The sequence below is a fragment of the Thamnophis sirtalis genome, unplaced genomic scaffold, assembly GCF_051295495.1.
Source record: "Thamnophis sirtalis isolate CommonGarterSnake01/CBP01778 unplaced genomic scaffold, rThaSir2_p1.2 scaffold_6, whole genome shotgun sequence".
In the NCBI taxonomy this organism is placed as follows: Eukaryota; Metazoa; Chordata; class Lepidosauria; order Squamata; family Natricidae; genus Thamnophis; species Thamnophis sirtalis.
In genome coordinates this window covers 72433005-72439011 of record NW_028261386.1, presented here as the reverse complement: position 1 = coordinate 72439011, position 6007 = coordinate 72433005, and positions in this window count along the sequence as shown.

Sequence of the window (6007 nt, the reverse complement as noted above, 5' to 3'; positions counted from 1 at the left end):
CCCTCTCCGACGCGGGGCAGCCCAGGGCCACCGACGAGCCGAGGAGACAGAAAGCCGGCGAGGGTGAACCAACCACAGGGCTGCCTCATTCATTCCTCCCCACCCCCACCCCGCCGCGAAGTCCCCGCCCTCTAATGGGGAAGGTTCAACGAGAGGTCTGGCGATCCTGGAGAAAACCACTTTCTCAGGAGGGGCACCAGTGCAGGGGGGGGATTTTTGTCTGCCCCTCCCTGCAAATTCCCCTCCCACTCCCCCCCCCCCGCCTTCCAGTGAAGTCAGGTTGAAGACATAGGCTCCGTAAACCCTGATCCTCCTAGGTCTTCAAGTGATGCTCGGCTCCTGGCGGCTACCTGGATTCATCCAAGTGATTTTCTGTTGCAGTCCTTTCTCCTCTTCCTGGATGTCTTTTTCAGCTTCCCGGTCTGGGTATTCCGCAGGAATCTCTCCTCCACCTTTTCTCCAGGTGCATCCCGCTTAGGTTCCGAACCCGGGGAAGGGTGGCTCTGGCAGCGGCTAAGATATATGGTCCATAGATTCGGTCTTTCCTGGGAAGAAGGAGTAGCTGAATTCACAGTCGATGCCACAGACTCGTGGCTGCTCTGTTGCCCGAGTCTATCCAGCATGCTTGCAACATTTGAGTCCAGTTTGAATGAGAGAACTGAATTTTAGGTATGCTCCCCCCCACCCTTCAGAGGAATCAGTTTAACTTTAAATTCAATTTTTCAGTCAAGTGAGCAACTGATTGGATGGAATTCAACTGCAGCATGTAACACCTCTCCATAAGCAACTACTAATCTAGTGAAATGACCCCAGATTGTAATGAGCCGGCACACATACAATTAGTGGGTGTTTGAATTCGGATTGCCAAATTCAAGGTCAGGTTATCTGCTGCCATGCTTCCCTTTTTTCTTCCTTGAGGTGCTTGTCCTTGAAAAGAATCAGCTAAGACTTTTTTTTCTCACCAAAGGGCTGAGTTAAAAAATCAAAGAGTTTACTATTATTTCCTAGAGGTAAAACAGGAACCAAAGAGGTTTAGCACACTGCATTGGTTCATCAGCAGCTCATTGTAAAAATGACTGGTGGGTTTTTTTGTTTTTTTGTAATAGGGAGTGCAATTTGACCATCATCTGGTTCAAAATGTTGCTTCAGTTTCAGCCGAGTCTGGTGGTGATCTGCTTCCAAATCAGAGGTGGTATTCAGCAGGTTCTGGCCAGTTCTGGAGAACCAGTAGCGGAACTTTTGAGTTGTTCGGAGAACCGGTAAATACAACCTCTGACTGGCCACGCCCCCATCTATTCTCTGCCTGCCAGCTGATGGGGAGGAAATGGGGATTTTGCAGTAACCTTCCCACGGAGTAGGGAAGGAATGGAGATTTTACAGTATCCTTCCCCTGCCACGCCCACCAAGCCATGCCCACAGAACTAGTAGTAAAAATTTTTGAATCCCACCACTGTTCCAGGTACTTTCCTCAGGGGAAAAAGAGGAGGGAGTTGTTCCATTTTGGAAATGATAGGGGGGGCTCTGCGCTTTGACTAACTGCTTCGGTCTGAAGAAACAAAGTCTTTGGTGTATGTATGTTCATGTGCACAGAAGGCACTTTTATCATCCGACTGAACTAGCAAGCCTTCTGAAGTCTTCAGCTATGATCCAGCACTTTCATTTGGCATTTCCCTTCCAAGACATGTTCTGATCGATGCTTCTTTACACTGCCTTAATATTCGCTGAATGCCCACTATTGGAAAGGATTCTACCTATAGTTTGTGTTTTTCTCCCTTTGCTACTTGTGTTCTCCTACCCTACCATGTATGTGTGATCTGTCAGGGTGTGTTTTTTCTCTCCAACTGTTGCAGTAGATGGCAGCCTATGAAACGTATGTTATTGTTAGCCTTTGACTGCCAAACTGTTCCTTTTCACAAGTACATGGCTGTTCAGATCACAAACAAATTTACTATATTTTAGAATTTAAGGCTGAATGTTGCTTCTCTCAGGGGTAAGCAACAGTCTTTAAGGAGAACTTAGAAACGTTACTCAAAAAAGGAGGAGGGGTGTCTTCTGACATTAAGGTAGGGAATTTTGAGAGATTACACATGCAATCTTTTCTGCAGTAATACAGCAAAGCAAGAGTGATATCACCTTGTTGTAGAAAGCCAAATACACCATGCCTTTTTAAAATTCAATTAGTCCTTGCTTACAACAGTACATTTAGTGACTATTCAAAGTTACTGAAAAATATGATTTATGACCATTTTTCACAGTTACGACCATTGTAGCATCCCCATAATCATGTGATCAAAACTCAGATGCTTGGCAGCTGGTCCATATTTATGACGGTTCCTGCATACCAAGTTTCAGTGGTCAGCTTTTGTGACCACCTGACAAGCAAAGTCAATGGGGAAACCAGATTCACTTAACAACTGGGCTACTAAATTATCAATTGCAGTGATTCACTTAACTGTGGCAAAATAAACAGCTCGCATCACAAATATAGCACTTAACGACAGAATGTTTGGGCTCCATTGTGGTCATAAGTCAAGGGCTATCTGTAGGCTGCAATGGATTCAGCTTTAATTGTGCTTAGAGCAGAACCACTGAAATAGCCATAGCAGTTAGACTTATATACCGCTTCATAGGGCTTTTAGCCCTCTCTAAGCAGTTTACAGAGTCAGCATATTGCCCCCAACAATCCGGGTCCTCATTTTACCCACCTCGGAAGGATGGAAGGATGAGTCAATCTTGAGCCGGTGAGATTTGAACAGCCGAACTACAGAATTGCAGTCAGCTGAAGTAGCCTGCAGTGCTGCATTTAACCACTGCGCCACCTCAGCTCTATAAATCATGGAGACAAGAAAACCATTGCTATTTATGTCTTATAAATTTCTCAAGTATGACTATCAACTCACTCACCATTGTTTGGAATGTATTGCTGTATTTATATGTGACCAAAAAAGAAGGAATACAGATCTCAATATGCAAAATATACTTTTCTAACTACACAAAGTTATCCTTATCAGGTTCTAGTGAACTGCAGATACAGTCTGATGATTCTCCATTCCTGCCTTTCTTTATTTTTGTATCTCATTGGGCTGAGAGCAAGGGACATTTTGCTTTGGTTTTAGTTCAGTTTACTGTAAATAGCATACGTATAACAGAGTGCCAGTTTGGTGCAGTGGTTAAGATATCAGGCTACAAACTGGGAGACTGTGAGCTCTAGTTTTGCCTTAGACAGAAAGCCAGCTTGGTGACCTTGGGCCAATCACATTCTCTCAGCCCTGGGAAGCAAGCAATGGCAAATCATTTCTGAACATCTTGCCAAGAAAACTGCAAAGACCTGTCCAGGCAGTTGCAGGAGTTGACACTGATTTAAAGGCCTCCCCACAAAAAAAACCAGTGTTGTTCAGACCAGAGGTGGGTTGCTGCTGGTTTGGCCTGGGTTGGGAGAAACAGTAGTAGTGGTGGCATGAGGCTCCGCCCATCTGCCCGGACGCCTCTGCTCATGCACAGAAGCATCGTGTGCATGTGCAAGGTAACACAACCCACCTCTGGTTCAGACATCAATTCTAGAGTTCGAATTTATTGATCAACTAAATGAACTCATTGATCATTGCAATCAACCATTGCAAAGGTTTTGCAATGGCAAAAATCTATGTTAATTAACCTGAAATTTGAGGGATGGTCTCATACGATGAGCTGGTCTTGTAAATCTAACAAAATTGCAACTTGTTAGATTCAACTTTGGGTACCGGGCAGTCTTATTCAATAATAGTAATAGCATTTAGACTTATATACTGCTTCACAGTGTTTTACAGCCCTCTCTTAAGCAGTTTACTGAGTCAGCATATTGCACCCAACAATTTTGGCTCCTCATTTTACTGACCTCGGAAGGATTGAATGCTGAGTCAACCTTGAGCCTGGTGAAATTTGAACTATCAAATTTCAGGCAGCCAGCAGTCAGCAGACGTAGCCTGCAGTACTGCACTCTAACCACTGCACCACTGGGACTCAGTGGTTCTTAAGTGGTCATAATTCTTCGCCATGTCACAAATGCCCAGATATTGGATTCATGGGCACAAGGACAATTTCAGCAGTTTTCCCACTGTTTGTCTCATTGTACACAGGTTGTGCATTGACAATAAAATATTTCAATTGAATTGACCTTTTGTATGAAAAGTGAGACAATTTACTTAGTGAAGCCGTATAGATGAATAGATGGATTGTCTTGATTTAAGAACACAAGATTAATCGCAGATAGCAGAAAGCTTTATCTGGGAAGAATCACTTGTTGGCATCTATCTTCAAATTATCTGTTGATGTTGCAGTTACTGAAGGAGGGCTTTTCCTAAACAAAGAGGTTTATTTAATTGGCTTATACCACTACAATAATTTTTTTTCTTCTTCACTCAGAACAAGCCTACTCTAGGCTCAAATCGGTTCATTCAGCTTCTTTCCTCTGTGTTTGTTACTTCTGAGATGTTGATTTGGCAGCTGAAACAACCCCCTTTTCTTACGCCATCTCCTAGAGGGGAAGAAGAGAGGGAGGGAGGAAGTTTATTACTTTTCCACAAAAGGAACATGTCTAGGCTAAATAAATCCAGCAGAAAAAGTGATTACAGGATGTTTCAGCAGCTTTAATCTCAGGGAGTTTTCATTTAAAATACAGGAACGGTTGTGGAAGCAGAGGGGAAAGAGCAAGAGTAGTGATTTATGAGATTCATCTGTGTTGTTGTTTTTTTCTCTCTTCATTGCTGCAGCTTTCTAGATAAGCCAGTACTTTCTGCTGTGAGTATTTTGCAAATCAGTTGAAAGGAAGCACTAATAGAAAGCTTATATAAGAGTTGAGTCAATGGATCAATTTCTATTCTTGTTCAGCAGTTCCATCTTTAAAAGAAGGCTTCATTTAGAGAATTAGAGCCAGTGCAAGGATAGTTTAAGTTAAGGAGGTATGCATAAAATATGATTTTGCAATGTTTTATAAAGCATTAAGCAGAATATGTATACTGATTGGCTGGGTTCCCATAAAAGCATGAGAATGGACTTGCTGAATTAGGCGAAGGCATATTTTAACTTGGACTTTTGTTTCTTGCATGGTCAGCTGAATGTTTCTGGAATCTCTGCCATTATTCTTCACATGCTTTTGGGAGTCATAGCACAGAAGCTTCAAGATCAGCAGTCTGTGATGGAAATTCCCGCCATCAATTTCTCCTGTCCCCTCCCTATATGCTTCTAAAATAATAGTCATCCATAGGTAAAGGTAAAGTTTCCCCTCCAGTGGTGGGTTTTGGATCCCGTTGCAACCGGTATGCTGCAACGGGTCGCAGCGTCCACCACGTGCACTCGCACAGCATGCGTGCAGCATGCACATGTGTACTTACTGCCTGCAATTCTCCAGCTGCTCAGTGGAGCATCGTGCAGGTGCCGTATGCTCCATGCGCATGCGCAGAAGCCCCAATCGGCTCAAATACAGGTAAGGAGGGCAGGCAGGTGGGCCCTCCAAAGCACTGTACTGGAACGGTACCTGGTGCTCCCGGCAGGCACCGGTATGCCTGTACCAGGGAGGTACCAGTCCTATCCCACCAGTGTTCCCCTCGCATATATGTGCTAGTCGTTCCCAACTCTAGAGGGCAGTGCTGATCTCTATTTCAAAGCTGAAGAGCCAGTATTATCTGAAGGTGTCTCTATGATCAGGTGGCTGGCATGACTAAACACCTAAGGTGCATGGAACACTGTTACCTTCCCACCAAAGGTGGTCCCTATTTTTCTACTTGCATTTTTACATGCTTTTGAACTGCTAGTTTGGCAGAAGCTGGAACAAGTAACGGGAGCTCACTCCATTACGCAGCGCTAGGGATTCGAACCATCAAACTGCCGATCGACAAGCTCAGCATCTTAGCCACTGAGCCACTGCGTCTCGTCCATATAGCTTGTAATAATGAGTTCCAATTGCACATTGTATGACAAAGTGCTGCAAACTATAATGCACTTTCCATGATGTCGGCTTAGGGCATTTTCT